This window comes from Dermacentor andersoni, chromosome 8 (genome assembly GCF_023375885.2).
Source record: "Dermacentor andersoni chromosome 8, qqDerAnde1_hic_scaffold, whole genome shotgun sequence".
Classification (NCBI taxonomy): domain Eukaryota; kingdom Metazoa; phylum Arthropoda; class Arachnida; order Ixodida; family Ixodidae; genus Dermacentor; species Dermacentor andersoni.
Window position 1 is genome coordinate 65,240,319 of NC_092821.1, and position 23,678 is coordinate 65,263,996.

Below are 23,678 nucleotides of genomic sequence, written 5' to 3' on the forward strand. Positions count from 1 at the left end.
AGAACAGAATCGTTAATCAGCACTACCTTTGCTGTAATATTCGTAGACAGTAGTAGTCTCGAAGAGCTCTGAAGGTTGGATCCAGCAACAAACCCATCCTATATAGTGAGCATGTACGATCTTTGCGTTGGCGCCTTCCAACGAAGCAAGCAGCACTTGGTTATCATCTTCATCAGTTGCCCATGTGGGAAGTCTCGGCAGTTCAGCAATAGTCTCAGTACCTTCAGCTTCCAGTCGCCATTAGACCTTTTTTTGCATGTTTTCAAGCAGGCATGATGTGATCATTGTTTGTGTATGACGTAGTAGTTCTGCGGAAACCCGCAAGGTGGAGAGAAGTAATGAATAAAGGGAAAATCAGACACCCACCCTTTCGTAGCAATTGCTACAAAGGAAACCCATACGGGTTCCTCAAAGGAAAGCCTCATAGTTGAAGGAAAATTCGTCCTGGTCCGTGACTCGAACCCGGGACCACCGCCTTTCCGGGGCAGCCGCTCTACCATCTGAGCTAACCAGGCGGCTAGCAGATGGCAGGGCGAAGTCGAATTTGTCGACAACACGAAGCAAAGGCAAGAGTTTGACGTAGTAGTTCTGCGGAAACCCGCAAGGTGGAGAGAAGTAATGAATAAAGGGAAAATCAGACATCCACCCTTTCGTAGCAATTGCTACAAAGGAAACCCATACGGGTTCCTCAAAGGAAAGCCTCATAGTTGAAGGAAAATTCGTCCTGGTCCGGGACTCGAACCCGGGACCACCGCCTTTCCGGGGCAGCCGCTCTACCATCTGAGCTAACCAGGCGGCTAGCAGATGGCAGGGCGAAGTCGAATTTGTCGACAACACGAAGCAAAGGCAAGAGTTTGACGTAGTAGTTCTGCGGAAACCCGCAAGGTGGAGAGAAGTAATGAGAAGGTGGTCCCGGGTTCGAGTCCCAGACCAGGACGAATTTTCCTTCAACTATGAGGCTTTCCTTTGAGGAACCCGTATGGGTTTCCTTTGTAGCAATTGCTACGAAAGGGTGGATGTCTGATTTTCCCTTTATTCATTACTTCTCTCCACCTTGCGGGTTTCCGCAGAACTACTACGTCAAACTCTAGCCTTTGCTTCGTGTTGTCGACAAATTCGACTTCGCCCTGCCATCTGCTAGCCGCCTGGTTAGCTCAGATGGTAGAGCGGCTGCCCCGGAAAGGCGGTGGTCCCGGGTTCGAGTCCCGGACCAGGACGAATTTTCCTTCAACTATGAGGCTTTCCTTTGAGGAACCCGTATGGGTTTCCTTTGTAGCAATTGCTAAGAAAGGGTGGATGTCTGATTTTCCCTTTATTCATTACTTCTCTCCACCTTGCGGGTTTCCGCAGAACTACTACGTCAAACTCTTGCCTTTGCTTCGTGTTGTCGACAAATTCGACTTCGCTCTGCCATCTGCTAGCCGCCTGGTTAGCTCAGATGGTAGAGCGGCTGCCCCGGAAAGGCGGTGGTCCCGGGTTCGAGTCCCGGACCAGGACGAATTTTCCTTCAACTATGAGGCTTTCCTTTGAGGAACCCGTATGGGTTTCCTTTGTAGCAATTGCTACGAAAGGGTGGATGTCTGATTTTCCCTTTATTCATTGTTTGTGTATGTAAAGTAGCGACGAATGCTTGTGAGAATACGGGAGGCATGGCTATGCGAAAAGCCTCGTCACCGGTGCCTCATGAATGTTGCGGCGCATGCATAATGAAAGCCATTTGCGGAAGGCCCGGCGAGTTGTCTGCTATGGTGAGTTGTCTGCCACGACTTCATGAGGCGCAGTTGGTGGCACTCCGCGGAGGGCTTCCACGAGCTCCAGTGTTCCCGCTAGCAGTGGTCGCCCCTGTACATCTTCAGCACACCATGCTGCCTAGGCTGTGCCAGTGACAGGTTTAAAAGTGCTAAAAAATTCGCCTCAAGGTCATTTGGAAGCTGATGAATGTAACCCAAGAATGCTGCAGACTGATGTAGCTGCATTTTTTTACAGTGCGCGAGAGGACGGGGCCTTCATTGGCTTTGAGGGAAATGCAGTAAATGTCGATTTCCTGGGCAAGTGCAAGGTTTAGCTATATCTAATTCTTATCCCAAATAGCAGATGTGTGTTTAATTTTGAGAGAACTAGGTTTTTATAGAATGTCAGTGTTTGCAGAAGAGGAGGAAAAATTACAACCTAGATATTTGAATATGCGATTACCATTAGTAGTGAAATAAAGATGCATTTTCCCCGACATATCATTAATTATGGGAAGGTCAGGAGATAACTTATGATAGCAAAGTGTCATTCAGTAGTATATATTGATTGCCATTGTCTACAGTATGTAATATGCGCATAGATTTACACTTCTCAGTGTTAAGTTTGATTATCCGTTTGCTACGCCGGAGTAAAACACGCAAAATACGACTACAGAGCAAAGAGCTTTGGGAAAATGTGAAAGAAGTCAACATCAAGTGCTTGATCTGAAGTGACGAACCAATCATTAATGAAACAAAGAACTTGGGTATCACATAAAATATTCTTTCAAGACCCTGCTGACGTGAATAAAAGAATGAGTTACTTTCCAGAAAATTGATGAGGTGAGAATATATAGGGTGTTTTAAAAGTTTGCATGGAATGATAGTTGAGATAGGGTGGTGGTCCTCAGGACAGTGCACATCAGCTGATTTATGGACTGCAGCCGCCTTCTCAGTTTTCCAGCCATTAGACTTCTGGTTATACGATTGCTGTTAAATAGCGACGAGGGTCCTAGGAAAGCTTCGCATTTTATTTATCAACTTATTTTGGATAAAATTTAGTAAGCAGGCACATCGCTGAATGGAGATTTAAAGTGTGCAAACAGATTTCAGGTATGTAATCTATATAAGTAGATATGACGAAATGCCAGATTGCAATTCGGTAACTTCTCTCAGGTTGTTATAGTAATTTATTATTCGAAAAACTAATGATCAGAAATATATGGTTATCTTCAAAGGCCCACCGCAGAAATTAAAGCTGATAAAACATTGGTGCATTTTTACTATTAATAAAAAACTTTTCGACATTGGAGATAAGTTACCTTACTCTAAATGATTACATATCACCTGATTAATAATGTGCCAAGGTCATCAAAGTAAGAAAGCTTTAGCCTGTAGTTTGGTTCTAACTGAAAAAAAAACGATACCAAGTTCGCTTAAATCCGTTCATGGAGACATCCTTAAGGTTTCTGTAATGCAGAGGCACCTCACACACACACACAAATGCTGAGAAAGTCTAACTCAAACTTTGTAAGTGTTGGGACTTTTAGCTGTTGTGTCTGACGAAAAGAAAAGCTTTAGAATGAAGCTCACCTTTTCCTGAACGGAAAGAAACCAAATGTATTGAAATCAGTTCATTCAATCGTAAGGAACCTTAATTAGATTCTTTTTGATAAAGGTGGTTAAATTTCCTGCTTGTATGAAGCAGCATTCGTTTTCAATATGCGAAAATGAATCGCACAGCAAAGCTCACAATACCGCACGAGAATATGCGCACGAGATCCATGTTGTGGTCAACACAAATTGCATGTAGCAGACGCTGTGCTGCATTTTGCATTTCTAGATGCTGCAAATGCGCTGTATCCACTAATGGTGACGTTATAGGTGCATCAAGTCACTAAACAGGGTTATACTGCAAGAATGTGACTGTTCGGAGACTTGCAAGGGTAAGCGCCAGTGCACCCTCTATGGTCCTGTATGGTTTGCTAAGTAAAGCGGCACGTGTGCTATGTCAGCATTATTATGTAGTCCATGACTCCATGACATGGGGCAATTTGTTATGCTAGAGCTAAACTGCTAACGTGATATGGAATTGCATGATGCTTCTAAGACTTTTGCTTTCCAGCATGATCTGATGAATGGCTCTTCTGATAGTTGCGACAAACGCTTTCTCTTTCTCTGCGTACAATCAGGTAATGATCGTGCTTTGCTTTCCGTAAGCGAGTCCGGTTTCGAACTTCTCAAAACAAGCGTTGAACAAATGCTGCTTGTAAAATCATGGTGTGATCAAAGAAGAAATGGTGGGCCAACTTGGAAGCAGGCCTGTCAATGCCAACTGGAGCGTTGTTTCACTCTTGCCGTAGCAACAGCCAATCATGAGGCCTCTGTCAGCTTGCTGGCGTGATGAGCCATTAGCAAGGCCGCTTGCAATGAAAAATTTGTGAGAGCAGCGCCTGATTTTCTTTTTGTTCTTGCACTTGCTCTTGTGTGGGAATGAAAAGGTGGAACATTGATCTTTCGAACGATACCACCATGGTGGCATTCAGCGGTGCGAAAGACTAAAGATGGATCCATGAACGCTGATTTTTCTGCGTCAATCATGTTGTCCACGCTGACATAACTTTTTTTTTATACACTTAGAGTGTGTTTTCAGCTAAATAATTATCACATCATAATCTGGCTTCCAGCCCACATGGGACAGATCGAGGGTGCCCCGCCCAACCTCAATGAGCCTGCACACGGAGCTGCGCGAGGGATCATCAACCGCGTAGCTACCGGGCAGCGTGACGCCGGGGGTACTGACAATCGGGACTCTCCTTCCTCGTACACCGAAATTACTAAGCACTTTTACTTGGCTCGGAGAATCTACCCCCTCCCACATTGCAAACTCAATAGACCTCAGGCATGACACTAAGGCTCCTACTGAAGGGGGCATACCCAAACCCCCTACTTCTTCACAAGATGTACCCCGAAATTCAGACGACAAAGGCATGTGCACTATGCAATGACTTAGCGAACTTACCTCACATTCTCTGACGATGCCCCGCGTTACGCGGCGATGAAAGTAACACTTCTTCACGCTGGGATGCTGTCCTACACAGCCCCAACCTCGAAGAACAGTTATAGGCTGTCCAGCGGGCCCGCGACGCAGCGGAGAGGCTCGGCCTGTCTGTACCGACGTGGGAGCGGCCCGCTGCGCGATTGGGCGCGCCCTAAAGGACCCTAAAAAGTTTTTCATCCATCCATCCATAATATGAGCATTACAGAGGCCGAAACAATGACTAAAAAAACGGAAAACTACTGAACTTTGGTATTCACACAGTGATGCTACTGCCCCACTGATTGCACTGAATCCTGCTATATTTCAGCGAAATATAAGAAATCTACGCCCACCCTATGCTGCAAGTGTTCCTTGACTTTTTCAAAACGAGGCTTGGTCCTTAAGCACAGTTTCTGCACACCATCAAAGTGGTATGGCGAAGACCAGACCAGCAGCTGTGTTATAACTTTGCGGTGTACCAAATGAAGCTCCCCCAATTGAGCCCGGATTGTATTATGGTTCTATCCTTGGACTGTTCTCTATTTTGAATGCCTTCCACCCCACCGTGTGCGGGATGCATGGGCAACAGGACAGCATTGCTTTTCAGGCTGCCGTGAGCAATCACACTGGCGCATAAAAAAACTGCGCTGCTCCCTCTTTGGCGTTGATTAGAAGTCCTAAAATTTTGATGGAGTTCACCCTCGGAATGGGGTGCCCTTCTTGTGTTGTAATTTTGACTGGCAGCGTTTCCAGAGGCTCGAGGTTGCAGAAGGTAATGCAGAAGCTCTTAACAAGCTGGGTGCGCAGGCGAAAAACATATTAAGACTCATAAGTAGAATCGCAAACAAAAGGGGGGGACTCAAGGAGGACAACCTACTCAGGGTCTTCCAAGCTTTCTTCATCAGTCACATTACTTACACGGCACCGTGCCTAAAATGGAGCAAAATTGAAAAGAACAAATTCGACACGCTCATCAGGTCCGGCATCAAAAGAATACTCGGTATCCCACAATCCGCTAGCACAGTAAAACTACTTCAACTCGGAATTCACAATACCACAGACGAATTAATTGAAGCGCAGTTTATTGCACAGATCTCCAGGCTTTCGTCAACTAAGCCGGGAATCAAAATTCTCGATGAAGCTGGTCAACTCCCTATACAGGCACCGCTCGACAGACACCCCCTGTCTAAATTAGCCCGTGAAGGTATAAAGGTTGAGCCCGTGCCGAGGAGCATCCACCCAATATATAACGAAGGTCGCAGAAGAGCGCGGGCTAGAACCATCCTTCGACGAATCGATCCTTACGGGGCAGACGCATTCTTCGTCGACGCCGCCAAATATGGCAGCGAAGACAGGTTTGCAATTACGGTCGTTGACGCGCGCGGGACACTTATCAGCGCCGCATCAATTTACGCTAAACACGCGAATGAGGCGGAGGAAACCGCGATAGCCTTGGCTCTTAAGCCGCAAAAGGCCCGGCGACCATTTTCTCCGACTCGCGCACGGCGGTTAGGGCTTTCTCGTCCGCTCTAGTTTGTAAACACGCAGCCGACATCGTCAACAGATCCTTTCGTATTACTACGCGAGAAGACATTGGAGGTCATACATTAGCATGGTTCCCGGCGCACGTGAACAATGTAACTAACCAAGCGGGTTGCAACCCTAACGAGCGGGCCAACTGCCTGGCGCGTGAATTCACGAACCGCGCCCGAGATAACGGTCCGGCTCTCCCACAGGATTGCCCCTTCAAAGATAATCTTACGACCTTTCATGAAATTACATCACATTACAGACAAAGCAGGAGAAAATTCCCTCCCCCCAGCCCGAAACTGAACAGGGCTCAGGCTGTTACTTTCAGACTTTTACAGACGAGATCCTACCTAACCCCTAGAGCGCTGAGTTGGATAGACCCGAACTTCCCGCAATCGTGCTCCAAATGCGGTCACGCGTGCTGCTCCTTCGACCACATGCTCTGGCTGTGCCCGTACAACGCGGGCTCCGACTTTCATAACAAGTCCAAGTGGGACGCCTTGCTGAAGAGCTCGGATTTCACAAACCAACTACAGGCCGTCCAGAGGGCCCGCGACGTCGCCGAGAGTCACCACCTCCCTGTCCCGTCGTGGGCGGAGCCAACAACTTGATCGGGGAGCCTTCGGTCTCCCAATCGAGTTCCTCAGGACACTTAATAAAGTTCTTGTCACTGTCTGCTCCCTCTTATGACCAATGTAAAATGGTAATCAGTTTCATACGCTGTGTAGTGTCTTGTTTGATATTTCCAGCTTAACACGTGGTGGAACACCAATAGCACCAAACAGCGCTGAGTGCAAGCCGTTGTGCCATCCTGTGCCAAAACGGCATTGTAGCAAAAAATTTCGCTGAGCCTGCACCAAAGTGTACATAACAGCGAATCATTCCTTCCATCCATTCATTCATTCATTTATTCCTTCCAATCATTATAGAAGGAAGCAGAGTCCTCTCCATACTCTATGGGTTCGTCGGAGCCGTCGAGTTCGTCATATGCACTTTTTCTGACGGAAGTACGATGTAGTGCCACTGTATTGGTGTATTGGTGTATTGGTGTTATTTCGGTGTTCAGCGAACCTGCGTAGTACCATGAGATTTGCCAAAGGGGGATATCACATTTTAGGAATAAAGTTAAGCTTTTGCTATGTTTATTGGTGAAAGCGGGGCTTTGCAAGAGAGCCGCTGCGATCACAGTCCCGCATGGTGAATAGCTTGAAGCATTCTTAATGAATGAGGTTAAATGTGGTACCCAGGTGTTGTAGCTTCGACGGGGCGGCCGGACGGAAGGTTTACGATTTGAGGCCTAACGGCCGGGGCGCGCAGCGCCGCAAGCAAGAGCCGGACTGCTCCAGTCGGGGACCAGACGAAGAATCAATGTTTATTTCTGAGGAGGCAACTTACAGGAGGCACTTACAGAGTTTGGCGCTGAGTGGCGCCCTGATGTAAAGATGGAGCGGATGTGGATTTTGTCATGAAAACTGTTTACAGCGCAAACACATGCAACCACAAAGTATAAGGGACAGGACACAAGCGCTGTGTCCTGTCCCTTATACTTTGTGGTTGCATGTGTTTGCGCTGTAAACAGTTTTCATGTCAAGTATGCACCAACTCGCCCAGAAAGAAGTTTTAATGTGGATTTTGTGGCGGATGGACGTGTTTTTCGAGGCTCCGTGGCGACCACGAAATCATAAGTTTTTGTGCATGCTTTGAGCTTGCTTCTGTTTTTATTTGCTGGTTTTTTTGCATTTGAATAGTAATTGGGCGTGCGGACGCTCCTGTGTCGAGGCTTCAGCGACTTCGTTCGTAGCTAAGTACTCTTTTTTCTTCTTATTAGCTGATGTTTTTGAAGTGTTTTATTTTGCATGGAGCAGGAGCGCAAATTTTGAATTCGTGGTAAGCGTGGTAAACGTAACGGCTTTGTCTAGGTCTGGCGGTTTCCCTCGTTAGGCCTAGGTGCTAGGCGGGACCTATTTGATAGACCTATTTAACTATCTCAGCTAGCTCTTCGAAGTGATTTGGCGGACGTGCTCGTTGAGCCTAAGGACGTAGGCCTAGCGATGAAACCAAAGAAAGGGAAGGCCGCGGGGGACGCGGAGCAAGTGCAGTGCGACGAGTGCCTGCGCTGGTGCTCCCTCGACGAGACCAGTTTCCAGAGCTTAGCAGACGCGGAGAAGTCTAGCTTTACGTGCAGGCTGTGCGAAGGGGTCAGGGAAGCAGTCCAAAAACTGGAAGGAAATTGGACAGCCAAGTTCGAGGAGCTGAAAGCAGACCTGAGGGAGGAGAGGGAGAGGCGGTTAGCTTTGCAGGCGAAAGTCGCCAAGTTGGTCAAGGTGGAAGCGGTGCAGGCCGCGCAATTAGTAAGAACCGTGGCCGAGCTTGGAGAAGAGAGAGAAAGGAGAGCAGAACTGCATAGGCGTCTCGATGCGGTTGAGACGCGCGCAGCGGAGAAAGATGGATCGGGACACCAAGCCGGTGGCAAAAGCACAGAAAGTAGGGTAGACCCTACATGCAAAGTCGGGGGCAGGGTGGCAGAGCAAGCGGTAGTCAGCTCGCCGCCGGTGAATCGGCGTAGTTATAGCGAAGCAGCGCAACACGCCCCGCGGGAGGCGACGCTGCAGCCACAGGGGCGCCAGCGAGCGCGAGGAGAGGAGGGGAACAAGCTAACCCCAAGGAATGAGCTCATAGTCAATGATAAGCACCACCTGGAAGTTAGGAGGGAGGGAAAGAGTGCCCTAGTACTTATCGGTGGTGATTCAAATATGAGGAGGTGCAAAAGAGCTATAATGGAGCGTGCAAAGGGTGATAAGCGGGTAGCAGTCGGGACGTTCCCAGGCAGGACAATGGACGCAGTACTGAGAGAAACAAAAAGCGAGCTTTCTGAGAATGTTGCAGAACGCAATTTGGTAGTGGTAGCGGCGGGGCTAAATGATGTGTTGAATGGTGAAGCTGCAAAAGTAGTGGAAATATTAGCGGAGGGAGTTGACGATTTAAGGGCGATAGCACAGCAAGTCCAGATCGTGGTATGCACAGTGCCGGAGGTGCAAGGAAGGAACGGAGCAATTGCCAAGGACGTTGTGGCTGTAAATTGTGAAATAAGAAAGCTAAGCCAGGAGAAAGGATTTGTAGTGGCAGACATAAACAGAGAAGTGCATAGAGCAGGCTTTGGCGGAGGCTTTACACGAGATGGCATCCACTTTAATGGAAGGCTAGAAGCCGAGATCGGCTGGCGCCTGGCAGGTCGGGCAGTAGCTTTTTTAGGGGGTCCACTGCGCCTCAGGGCGTAGGGGTAGGTAGAAACAGTGTAGAAAGTGCAACAATAGAGGCTAACGCCAATAAAATGGCCACTAGGAGGTCCAGGAAGAAAACTACACATGAATTTAACACCAGGATCAGGTACATAAACATGCAAGGCGGTAGAAAGAGAGCGAGGTGGTTAGAAATAGAACAGCAGTTAAAGGACGAAGAAGTAGGTGTATACGCGCTATGCGAAACACACCTCAGGGATCTAGAAGACCCACCGCTTATTGAAGGCTACGTCTGGGAAGGGAGCAATAGAACAACAACGGAGAGGAAGGGAGGAGGAGTAGGTATGCTCATACACCAAGGAACAAATTGGCAAAGAATAAAGTTAACTTGCAAAGAACATGTCTGGGTATCAGGTACGATTGCCGGTAAAAAGGCATGGCTAGGAGTAGTTTATTTAGGGACAGGGGACAAATACAGGCAAGAGAACAAAGATCTAGTGAAGTGTCTCGATGACGATATAAAGCAGTTTAGAGAAGGTGCCGATATTTGTCTGCTGGGTGACATGAATGGCCACATCGAGGATCTGGATGGATACACAGATTGTAATGGGAAGTTGATGCTAGACTTCTGTGAACGACACAACCTAGTTATAGTAAATAGAGAAACTAAGTGTGAGGGACAAATCACGTGGTAGTCCCGTAACAGACATACGACCATTGACTACTGCTTAATGTCGCAGGGATTGTATAGCAAGCTAGCAATAATGGAAATTGACGAAGAGGGGAAGTACAGCCTCGGAAGTGATCATAAGCGTATTAGTCTACAGTTGGGAGCCCTACTCAAAAGAGAAATGCAGAGAAGCCAAAAAGAGCACGCAAAATTAAATGACGCGCAAATAGCGCAAATAGCGGCTGGCATAGAGGGAGCAATAAAGAAACATCCCATGGAAACGTGGGATTATAATCAGTTAGAACTACTCATTAGTACAAAAATAAAAGAGGTAAAAGGAGTAAACCGCTGGAGAGGAAAGGGGAAGCCACGAAGTTGGTGGAATAAGGAAATTAGAGAGGCCATCGAACAACGACGGTGGGCATCTCGGGAACACAGAGAAGCAAAGAGGGCGCAGTTATCTGAAGAGGAGATAGGCCAAAAATGGGAATATTATCGACAAAAGAAACAACAAGTGCAGGTCCTCGTCCAGGCTAAAATAAAGCAGTCCTCTGATCGCTGGTTGGCTGAAGTTCGCGATGCAACTAAAGGGGGTCAAGAAAATTCTGGAACCATATAAGCTGGCTGGGTAAAGCTAATCACAGAAAAGAGGAACAGATTCACGATGCCGAAGGAAATTGTTTAGAGGGAGATGACGCTGTGAACTACATTGGTTCAGTTATAGCAGAGTCATTTAGGAAAGACGATAGGGTAATCGCCCCAAGTGAGGGAGCAACACAGAATAGCATAATAGAAAACAGCTTACAATTGACCAATCTTAACTGGAAAAAGGCGGAAGCAAATGTTCCAAAATGCACGTCCGCGGGGATAGACGAAATTCCAATCAAGTTAATTAATGAACTTGGCCCAAGAAGCAAGGAAACGCTGATAAAAGCATTGGAGGCAGTCATAACAAATAAGCAAATTCCGCACAGCTGGAAACAGAGTAAAATGAATTTGATTTATAAAGGGAAAGGTGATAAGAAGAACATAAAATCTTTCCGACCAATTACGATAACATCAGTTATATATAGGCTGGCGATGCAGGCGGTGAAATTAAAAATGCAGTCATGGGTAGAAAGTAATAGAATACTTGGAGAACTTCAGAACGGGTTCAGAAGTGATAGGCGCTTAGATGATAGCCTGTTCGTGCTTACCCAGTGCATAGAAATAGCTAAGGCGGAAAATAGACCTCTGCATTTAGCCTTCCTGGACATAAGTGGTGCATACGACAATGTGAACAGGGAACTCCTGTGGAACATATTAAAAGCTGAAGGTATCGGTAATGAGGTAATTGATTTTCTACAGGAACTATATCGAGAAAATAATGTTGAAATAACATGGGAAGGAATCAAGAGTACGACAACTGTCGAGGTTCACAAAGGATTAAGGCAAGGTTGTCCTCTATCACCGCTGCTGTTCATGCTTTATATGATAAGCATGGAAAGAAGGTTACAACGAAGCAATCTAGGGTATAATCTGTCGTACAGATTAGGCGAAAAGGTTGTTGAGCAACGACTACCGGGTTTAATGTATGCGGACGATATTGTACTGTTAGCAGGTAGCCAGGAAGATTTGCAAACTCTGGTTAATTACTGTGGGGACGAAGGAGACAGTTTAGGTTTCAGTTTTAGTGCAGCTAAGTCCGGTGGGATGTTTTTCAACGATACAACTGATCAGGAGCTTACAATACAAGGCCACGAAATACCCCGAGTGGCCGAATACAAGTATCTCGGGGTATGGATAAACAAAGGGCAGATGTACACGGAAAAGCACGAACAGTCTCTAATAGCAAAAGGGCGAAGAGATGCCGGGATAATGAAACATAAGGCATTGTGGGGTTACAACAGGTATGAGGTACTGAGAGGCATTTGGAAGGGAGGAATGGTGCCGGGGCTTACTTTCGGGAATGCGGTCCTGTGTTTAAGGGCAAAAGTTCAGTCGAGACTAGAAGTAAATCAGAGAGCTGTGGGAAGGTTAGCACTAGGTGCCCACGGGAAAACCACAAACGAAGCAGTACAGGGAGATATGGGCTGGGCATCATTCGAAGCACGGGAAGCTCAGAGTAAAATCCTATACGAAAAACGTCTGAGGAAATTGGATGATAACAGGTGGGCAGCTAAGGTGTTTAAATACCTATACAGAAAGAGCGTTGACTCACAATGGTGGAAAAGAACTAGGAAGCTAACCAGTAAGTATGCCAGACACGGGGACGAAAAAGGACAGAGCATTAAACGACAGGTTAAAAATGCGGAAGGTAAAAATTGGATAAATTCAATGGAAAAGAAGCATAGTGTAGAACTATATCGATACTGGAAACAGCAGATCAGGAAGGAAGCGTTTTATGATAACTCAAGAGGCAATGCCCTACTCTTTGAAGCTAGATCAGGATGTCTTAGAACGCGGAGCTATAAAAAGAAATTCAACGAAGAAGAAGACACATGTACTGTGTGTGGTAAATATGTAGAAACAATGGAACACCTCATACTAAAATGTGATGGTATCAATCCCGATGTCGATGCGGCCACAGTCACCCTTCCTGAGGCTCTAGGGTTCAGAGATAATGATAGTCATGTGAATAAATGTGCGGTGGAAATTAGCAAAGGGCGATTGGAGGATTGGTGGCTCAAAAGCAGAGAGGTGACATAAGGATAAAAGGGTAGGAAGACGTATTTAAAGAAAATCGAGAAATTCAATAACGCACAACACAGATAAAAATAAAAGGCAAAATAAAAATCTGAGCATGGTGGCAACTGCCATCGCCCCGTTTCAAAGGGGACGCTCCTACCTTCCATCCATCCACCCATCCAAAACCGAAACCAGAAGTTACGGATACACCTCTCCCTTGAAAGGAAAAATGATCTACTCGCTCTCCTCGCAACAAAAGTCACGAGTGAAAGAACACATGTTAGTACTGTAACACACATGATTAGTGATACATCTTTACACAACAGAAATGATATCTCTGGGTTCCCAATTAAAAAAAAACGCACATGAACACTGAATATGAGTTATTGCACTTCAGTTCTGCAGTTCCAGTACCCATCTTGGGAGGACGATGAGATGCAGCCTTGCACACACAGATACCACATAGAAAATTCACAAAGTACATAAGTATACAGTAACAAACATCTGTGTGCCCCCCTGGGACAGCACTGACGGGTGGCTCATTCGCCCTGAGCCTTACTCGAGACAGTCTCTGTGGCTGTCGTGGATTGGCATTGTGCGTAAAAGCACTTTACACCCCATAGTGCCCCCGCTTAAGAATGCTAACGACTTTTACTGTTAAAACTTTTTTTCGGCATTAAAGACAAATTAGTATGGCGGCTACTACCGTAGTGAAAATGCATACATGTTTATGCTGCAAGAAACGTAACATACAAGAAAGGTATGGTATCCCTTCTCGGGGATGCTAAGAAATGAAGAAAAGTGTTCCTACAACTAGGATCCACTGATAAATCTGCAGTATAGCAGTAAGTACAGGGTGCGTATAGCACCGTTTATGCTGCCAGAAATCCCCCCATTTGAAGGATACTGCTTATGTCTTATTCAGCTAACAAACATGAAAGGAAATACTTTTGGCGTTAAGAGCCGAATTCGCATGGGAGGGTTGAAACCTCTGTAGACCTAAGGCAACAAGCTACTTGGAAACATAATCCTTAAATTGTTCCGGAGGTTGTCTATGGCGTGTAGACCTACGGAGGACTGGTTCAAGTTGTAGAGGAGGGACAGCAGAAGTGTTACTCGTACTGGGGCTAGAAGGTGTGTCAGAGACCTGAGTGCTATCAGGGGCAGTGTCTTGGGGAGGAGTGTCGCTCGCACGTTCAGGAGACTGTTCTGCACGGGGTGAACCCGGAGGTGGTGGTGGTGGTGGTGGTAGTGAGACTGGTGGTTGCAAAGAAGAGGTTGCAGCAGGAAAATGAGTACCAGTAGGAACTGGAAGAAAAGGTGGAAAACCATCGTAAAAGGATGTTCCATCATTGAAATGACTCCTTTCATTTGTTTCCCCCTGACGTACCGAGTACTTCACCAGTTTAGACGCGTTCCAACGCTTGCCATTTTCAAGCTGGAAAGTACTTCGACCTACTTTGCGGTAAATCTTGAACGGACCAGTGTATTTAGGACCAGATTTCCGTGAAGTACGTACCCTAACCAGATCGCCTGGCTGAAACTGAGGACATTTAGTTGCGCGACGACGATCCGCATACTTTTTAGTATTTTCCTGCCTTTCACGTACTCTACTCTGCACTTCCTGGCGCAACTTTGGAGAAGCAAATTCAGGATGAATTGGAGGCATGTTTGCAACGTCCAGCCGGGTTCGTGGTTGTCGACTATGGAGCAGCATAGCTGGTGACACCGGTAGTCATATGTGGAGTAAACCTGTAAATTGCCAAGTATTCTAAGACCGCAAGTCTGAGGTCTCGCTGTTCCAAAATAGCAATCTGTATGAATTCTTTAAGGACACGGTTAAATCTTTCTACCTGGCCATTGGCCTGTGGGTAGTAAAGAGAGGACAAGAAATGCTTAATGCCTCTTTCCTTCAGGAAGTTTTCGAACTGTGCAGAAACAAACTGTGGTCCACTATCGGACACTATAGCATCAGGAAATCCTTCCCTACTGAATATGGACATGAGACTGTGCATGATGGCTTCCGAGGTGACGGAAGGCATAAAAGCAACTTCGGGCCATTTGGAATGATAGTCAACCATGATCAAAGCAAAGCGAGCATACTGTGGAGCACGATCAAGAGGGCCTATTATGTCTATGGCTAACTTTTCCCATGGTCTTAATGGCCATTCGACAGGTTGTAATGGCGCAAAAGATGGTTTGGCTGATTGATCTGCTTGTTGGCACACAAAGCAGTTTCCCACAAGTTCCTCAACTTGCCTATCCATGTGAGGCCACCAGTAGATGCCTCTCAATCTGAGCTTGGTTTTAATAATGCCTAAGTGACCTTCATGAGCAATAGACAGGAGTGTCTGACGCAAGGAAGCAGGAGGAACGATACCTTCACCTCGGAGAAGCAGATTACCATGTAGGACAATTCGGACTGTACAGCAGCATACGCCTGTAACTCTGGCGGAAGGTCCGCCGCAGTTCTCCATCCTTTTACTATTTTATCTTTTAATGCTTGGCACACTGGATCTGCCTGTGTGGCTGCTTGGAATTCCTCCTTTGTAATACAAGATGAAACTAAAGACACTATTTGCTCATCTAGTGCTGGTTCACATTCGGGAGGGACAGGTAGACGTGACAATGCGTCCGCAATGACATTTTGGTCACCTTTACAGTACTGAATGGAGAAATTGTAATACAGCAATCTTGCATTCCACCTTGAAATTCTTAACGGTCGCTGTCCAGGACCCTTTGAAGATAGCAATGCGACTAGAGCTTGGTGATCAGTTCGTAGAGTGAACTGTCGACCCCACAAGTAAACATGCCAATGTTCACACGCAAACAGACATGCCAATGCTTCCTGTTCGCCTACGGAGTACCGTCGCTCTGCGGAAGATAACGTACGAGAAGCAAAAGCTACTGCAAAGAGCTCATTTCCGCATTTTTGCTGTAGGACAGCTCCTATGCCAACGTCAGAAGCATCAACCGTCACAACAATAGGCAGATGCGGTTGAAACATGCGTACCACCGGGCGTGATGCAAGTACGTCTTTAATAGCCTGAAAGCTACGTTCAGTATCCCGATCCCAGACAAAGGCTTGTCCTTGCCTTAGAAGTTTCCTTAGAGGTTCCACTACGTCGGCATACTGCGGGATAAATTTAGAATAATATCCCGTGAGGCCCAGAAATGAATGTAGAGCCTTTTTGTCCTTAGGCTGTGGTGCCTCCACGATTGCCTGAATTTTACTATCCATCGGCGAAATGCCGTTTGCGGAAATTTTATGTCCTAGGAAAGTTAATTCTGGGACACTGAATACGCACTTGTGGTTAAGCTGCATGCCTGCATTACTTATCCTAGACAGGACTGTTTGCAGATTTCTGTCGTGGTCACGTTGAGTGTGGCCCCATAAAAGCACATCATCAAGGTAGCACAAGGTGCCTGGACAGTCTTTCAAAACAGATGACATGATCTGCTGAAAAGCGGATGGCGCAGATGCCAAACCGAAACACACACTCTTGAAGCGGAAAAGACCGTCATGAGTTATAAAAGTAGTAAGCTCACGGCTTTTCTCGGATAATAAAACCTGATCATACGCGGACTGCAAGTCCAACTTACTAAAGACAGTAGCACCAGCGAGTCGATGCAACAGTTCGTCAGCCCTCTAAATGGAAAGGCGTCAATGATGATAGCCTTGTTGGAGTCTCGAAGATCGACGCAAAGTCGAATGGAATTGTCCTTCTTTCGAACGACGACGAGCGGAGAAATCCACTCGGACGCAGTGACTCGTTCGATGACATCAGCTGATTCCAGGCGTTGCAGCTCGGCGGAGACTTTCTCCCGGAGAACCAGAGGTAGAGGACGCAGTTTCGCTGAGACTGGTTGCATTGAAGGTCGGAGACGAATGTCGTGGACGAAGCCCTTTACAAGTCCCAATTGTCCCTAGAACAGATGGACGAACTCTGTTTGAGCGTTGTGCGGAAGAGACGGAGGCTGAACGCTTGGGTCAGCTGGAAGTCCTGATACTTGACATGTGAGCGAAGACCCTTGAATGTCAATGCCCAAAGCTTGAATGGCATCTAAGCCCAGAAGAGAAGTGCCTTGGTTCGTGACGTGAAATGTCACTACTGCAGCGTTGTTGCGATACTTGACGAGCACGGAGAAACGTGCTGAATGCAGAATTTCTTGCTGCAAATAATTCTTGAGTCGACGACTCGAAGGAGATAATGGAAAAATGGCTGTGGCTTAGCTAAGGTTAAGCCCAGGATGCGAAGCATAGTAGCCTTTATTTTAGTTGTTGAACCACTGTTTAGCCTGGTGAACTGCTGTTGCTTGGCTATATTTGGTTCGGCTAGACGAAGAAACAACTCATGCGTTACTCTGCTTATTCCTTTATTTTCAAACCAATAAATACGCTGTGGTGATCAGTAAAGTAGTGGCTCTTTGTTTGAACATCGCTTATCTCGCTGCTCTTTAGCCGCGTACTGCGCACGTCGCTTGGCAAGCCGAACTTCTCGTTCTTCGGCCGTTTCCGTGGCTCTTTGTAACTTGCGCTTTGCGGTCTGACGAGCGGCCCTTTCCTTTCCCGCCATCGCGCTATACAACTGGCCTCGACGAGAGCGCGCCGCTCTTTTATGCAGCTGTTATGACGCCAGTGCCCTAGCGGGAGGAACGGGAGTTAGGCCGCAGCACCGGCTGTGCGACCGCAGGCGAGCGCAAGAGTTGAGCCCGGCTTGCAGCTGTTGTGACGTCAGTGCCCTAGCGGGAGGAGCGGGAGTTAGGCCGCAGTACCATCTGTACGACCGCAGCCGAGCGCACGAGCTGAGACCCGGCTATGTAGCTACGCGGCCGCAAGCGAGCGCACGAGTTGAGCCTCCGCTTTTGCAGCTGTTATGACGTCATATGGTAGCTACGCGGCCGCGCGGGGCGCAGCAAGGAAGAGCGTGGTTGTGCGGCTAGTATGCTTCGCATAAAACCTTGGAATGTTCTTCGTATAGGGAGCTGTTCATCAGCGACACTGTAGCTTCTGTGTCCACGAGCAACTTGAGTAGTATTCGCAATGAGGCCTTCGGCGCGAATTGTTGCCGGACGGAAATTCGGTGCTTGAATTGTAAGCACAAACGGGACTGTAGAGGCTGATTCTGTATCAGCGGTAACGGAAACAAGCTGCGTTCGAGCAGGAGGCTGTCGCTGCGTTCGGTTCCTCGAACGGCAAACCGAAGCGTAATGTCCCACTTTTCCGCACGCACGGCAGGTAACGTGCTTTGCCGGACAGGCTGGATCGGATACGATGTGGCGAGGTGAACCACATCGGTAACAATGGGGTGCGAATTCTCCAGTGGCTTCGCAGAGTTCGGGCCGGGCGTCACGTTGGCCGGCCGCTTGATGCGACTGCCCGCCACGCCGTTGATCGCCATCTTGAAGGCGCCGGGTCGAGGGAGAAGGGGGGCGGTGACCGCCATCTTGCGCGCCCGAGCGAGGAAGGAGATGGCTGGCGACGCCATCTTGGCGTTGCGTCGAGACGCGCTGAATAGACGAGCTGCTGAAGCCTTCAAGTTCCTTGTCAACTTGCTCCACGCTTCGTCCGATTTCCTCGGCTTTCTTGAGTGTGAGGGACGATCCTTCGTATAGTAGCCGTTCTCGTACTCTTTTTGATGCGACGCCTTGGAGAATTTGGTCGCGAAGAGACTCGTCGTGCCAAGCGCCGAACGCACAAGCAGGCGCTAGACTTTGTAGCGCGGTGACGAAGTCCTGGAAGGTTTCCCCAGGTAGTTGCTTCCTGTCCCGGAAGATAATGCGGTGCACCAGGGGATTTGAGCTTTCTTCGTAGTGCTGGTCGAAGATGCGAAGAATGTCTTCGAACGTAGCGGCCGTCTGGTCCGTTTGCGACGCGAGGTCATAGTAGAGACGCTGCCCCTCGAAGCCAAAGTTGCTCAGTAAAATGGCCTTCTTCCTCTCGTCTGGTAATGCTTCGCATCCGGTCGCTTGAAGAAACGTGCAAAGAGAACGTTTCCATGTGAGCCACGGTACCGAAGGAGTACCGGGTAATGCAAGGAAAGGCGGCATGGGTGGTGCGAACGCCATGCTGGGCACGGAGAACAAAGGCGGGGGAGTTGCGGTGGACGACGTCGAAGTGGACGTAGCGTCTTGCATGCCGGCAGGAGGGGAGCAGCAGAAGTAGAAAGGCAAGGGGCCGTAAAAGTAAAGTGAGCGGTTTACCTCGTCGCCAGTTTGTTGTAGCTTCGACGGGGCGGCCGGACGGAAGGTTTACGGCATGAGGCCTAACGGCCGGGGCGCGCAGCGCCGCAAGCAAGAGCCGGACTCCTCCAGTCGGGGACCAGACGAAGAATCAATGTTTATTTCTGAGGAGACAGACAGACAGACAAAGAACTTTATTAATGGTCCTGAGGAACCGGCGTTAGGGTACCTCCCTTTTCAGGGAGTCCCCGTAGCCGTCGCGGGCCGCACCCACGTCGGGGTCGGAAGATCGTGGTCCTCCGCCCTGTCGCAGGCCCTCTGGACAGCCCGTAGTTGCTCTGAGAGGTCGCCGCTCTTAAGGGCTGCCTCCCAGTCGGTTAGAGTGGTTAGCGATGAGCTGCGTAACGCAGGGCATTGCCAGAGCATATGGGACAAGGAGCAGTACGCCTCCCCACAGTCTGGACAGTGGGGTTCTACATTAGGCGCGAAGTGACTGAATCTGCCCCTGGAGGGAAATGACCCCGTTTGAAGCATGCGAAATGCCGACGATTGTGGTCTATTAAGTTTAGGGTGTGGTAGCGGAAAGGCCCGCCGAGCAAGTTGATAATGTTTCAAGATTTCATGGAAGGTCAGAAGCGAATCTCTGTACAGCCCTAAGTCGCCGCCCGTGAGTCCACCTGAACCGCCGCGGTGTGTAAGACCTCGCGCACAGTCATGGGCCAACTCATTGGCGTTAACAAGCTCAGAGTGTACATTGATTCCCATATGGGCCGGGAACCATTTGATGCTATGAAAACCAGCAGCCCCCTCAATGCCGAGGATGGCCGCCGCCTCCTTTGAGATCGAGCCGGAGGCGAAGGCTCGAGGCAACTTACAGGAGGCACTTACAGCGTTTGGCGCTGAGTGGCGCCCTGACGTAAGGACCCAAAACCGAAAACAGAAGTTACGGACACCACACCAGACAGAGCTACCACTTCTATGGGTGACGGCATGTTTGCTGATGGTAAAGTTTTGTGTCGAGTTTGGGTCGCTGTGCTATTTCATTGAAATAGTCACCGATGCAAATGCAAAACCCTGTTTGCGTCTCGAGCATCCGCAGTGGCGCTGACACTATGTTATTTTTCTTGCAGCCGCGAACCCTTTGCCACCCTTATTTGAAAACTCCCTAATGTGCCTGGCATGACATGACTATATTGCGTGATGTCATCTTAAGTGCAGGCGCGCGTGCTGATCGGTCTTGCAGTAAGCCTTTGTGTAAGCCGAGACTGTCGCGCTGTGCTGCACCCTGGGTTAATAAACATGCTTTTGATGATGAGCTTTCTGTGGTTCCTCTTCTGTGCCGTATCGACGAACTCAACTGTAGCACCCCTTGTGCGTTGCGGTGTGGAGAAGCACCGCATTATTTCCAGACCTTGCTTATAACGTAAGCCTCGTGCAAACTCGTTTCAATAACGTATCGACTATATCAGTTAAAATTTGCATGGTATATGGTAAGCACACGTCCCTCGGACTCTGTGCCAAACGTGTTTTCTCGTGCGCAAACTAGGCTTTTTGCCTGCGCAAGGACCTGCGCTGAAGTGTGAAATGACTGTACCACCTCTGATGATATGGGCCCAATGTCACAGAAATCAATGTCATGAACAATTTTACAGTGGAGCTGTTAGAAGCACGATGGGTTTCGCTTGACATGCGCAGCTTCGCCGAACTGAGGGAGAGAGAGCTGAGGAGAAAAGCAGAGTACAAAAATAGCATCGCGCAGCATAGCAACACGGCGCTATGCTGCGCGCAATGAAATGTTAGGATTGGGTGGGTCCTAGCGTGGTAGAAGGAGCGGCGCGCTCGTGAACGCGTGCGAGGCAGGGGGTTCAGGCGAAGGAGGAGGAGCGTTCTTCTCCGGCGGCTGCTAGGGTGCCTCGATGTCCTCCTCGCTCCCCGCTCCGTACAGAATGGAGACAACCGCTGCGTCTACTACTGCGTTGGCCATGGGAATCGCGGACGCCATAGTAGACGCCTTTGGCGCGAACGCCGTAGATACGCGTTGCCGGCGCTCGTTTGTCTTCTGTGCGGTTTGGCACTACTTTAATGGCTTTCCCCCAGCTGCGCTGGTCTATGGTGTTTGCGATAGCAGAGCCACGCATAATTTCACACTGTCTCATATCCCTCTTTATTATTTGCGAGGCAATTGCACGGCTTTAGAATGACGTACGGCGGATATACTTATATATTGGTCGACAGTGCACCAAGCGGCAACTTTCTCCGCGGCATACTGACAAAGTGCCGCTGGTTAAGCCTGTGTTTAAGCTCTTTGCATTATATGACCATAACAAAAAATGCAGCGACGATTACGACACTGCCTGCGTGCGAGTAATCGTGGGCACGATCCACAGCAGCCGCCGCAGACAACCTCCGCTCATGCAGCGCTTTTTTTCTACACAAACGGTGCACACGTACTGTGCCCATCGTCGCTACGAAGGCTCTCGTGCGCAGCACTACGCTTTTCTCATGCTTTCGCCATATCCTCCTCCTCCATTTCCCCCATCGTGCTCTCTTCGCTCTCGCTGCTTTTTTCATCTACCGCTGCACTCCACGTTCGCTGACGCTCGCTGCAGGAACGGGCGCCTAAGAGTTGCCGCTCTAAAACTCACTGCCAGCCGACGTGGTGGTGGGCGCACGGCAGGTTTTTGCGGCAAAGTGGCCTCAAATTTGTTCAAACCAGTAAAGCACGTTGGTGATTGGTTTTGAGATCACGCGCTAGGCCAGAGGCTGAGATTGAGTCCGAGGACGACATGCTGGCAACTACTGCAAATGCTTTCGCGAAACAGAACTCGTGCATCGCAGCCCAATCAGATGACATTGCAGAGTCAAAGTTCGTGCACATATACGGCAGAATCTCAATGATACGTTCCCGTTACTGACATTTTACTGGTGCCAATATTCGCAATTGTGGGCACACACAAAAAAGACCCACTAAAGTTGCGGTCATTTTTTACCGGCGATACAACCCGGAAAACACGATTTTTTGGCACCAACGTTCAGCACGTCGCCAAACTGCAATCGTATAATACGTTCTCTGGCCACTAGGTCTCACGTAAAGAAGAAAATACGCTAAGTGCGCAGGGTCAAGAACAGTATACAGCTGCCTGCCGTAGCAGCTTCACTGCAATACTCACCTGCCCGTCTCACGTGAAAATGCCGGTGCGCACTTAGTTTCTCATATCGGTACTAGCAAATCTTCGGGGTCGTTGCACGCGGCATTCACAGCTATCACCGAGAATCACATTATGATAAGCATCTTCGCCTATCTGTTTGACAGCGCGTGTTGCCGTTGGAAGTGTAGCGCATGCTTACAATAGGCGATAACTGATACGCGCCGCCGTTCCCTGCTAAACACTGCGATCATAGGCGTTTTCCGGCGGCTGTATCCCATGTGACGAAGAAAAGGCGCGAAGTGCGCGGAATCAAGAACAGTTTGTGGCCGTCTGTCTCACGTGAAAACGACGGCGCGCACAGTTCACATTCACAGATACCGCCGCCGAACCTATTGCTATTAATATATTCACCTATCTGTTTTACGGTGGGTGGCGCGTAGTGCCATTGGTAGCGTACTGCACGCTTTTAGTAGGCGGTAATCCAAACGTGCCGCCGTTCCCTGCTGCAGGCGGCGCTATCTGGGCATCGTGTTTAGCTTTGGCGGCGTCAGGCGTCGCCCCTCAGGTCGATTTCGTTTCGGTTTGTCGTCGCCCTCGTAAAACACCACGGAATAGAAAAACAGCTAAACGGGTCTCAGGCCGTTGGAGCGTCACCTGCTCGACGCGCGTCGGCGGATCGTGCCGCAACAATCAGCGCGACGCTTTGCGTTACGTAGAGGACAACAAAAGTTGAATCACAAATTTTTTTAGCTACTTCGCATCGTACGTTTTCCTAGTTAGTGTATTCTATAGCGATTTTTTTTCCAAAATGTATGAACGAGGTTCTACTGTATCTACATTTTTTTTTTACTCTGTGCGACGTGTATCGAGGTGCGAGACAAAGGAAAGCGGAACACCTCCTCGGTGTCCGTCATCGCGGTAGTTTGATTAAGCAGGACACCAGTTTAGCACATCACTGGGCAGAATTAAGTACACTTTACATACCGTTGGTGCTATAAAAACTGAAATTATTTTCCCCACTAAGGTTACCATTTTCAGACTGCCCGCACAATTATTCGAATGTTCTTGCCAGAAATTCATAATTCTGGTTGGCGGCTCAGTATTCTAATTTAACATTGAAATGTGAAAGTGCCAACGCCGACAAACTCTCCATGTGAGGTAGCTGATTATGTAGCACGCCAGCCTAGAACTTTGGCGGTGGTTTTGGCAGTTGCACTACTGCCCGCCATCAGCTGACATTTCCCCATAATAAGCTACGTCAATTGTGGGGATGTTTGTGGGGATCTGTGTGGGTTTTCGTTTAGACCCTCGCCTATCATGAGCGTAAAATCAACCCTACTGTGTTAAATTTCATAATTATCTTCGAACGGAACTGTTCTTGAAGAATAAAGCAAAATTAGTTCTCAATAGGATCAGTCAAAGTTTATATATATATATATATATATATATATATATAGTATAAGACATTTA

At 48.3% G+C, this 23,678-nt stretch overlaps 1 non-coding gene across 1 annotated transcript; it reads right to left on the bottom strand.

Moving 5' to 3' along the window:
• Positions 1-720: 720 nt before the first annotated feature.
• Positions 721-795, bottom strand: TRNAS-GGA (transfer RNA serine (anticodon GGA)). The gene has a single exon. It is a non-coding gene; the product is annotated as a tRNA-Ser (tRNA).
• Positions 796-23,678: the final 22,883 nt, after the last annotated feature.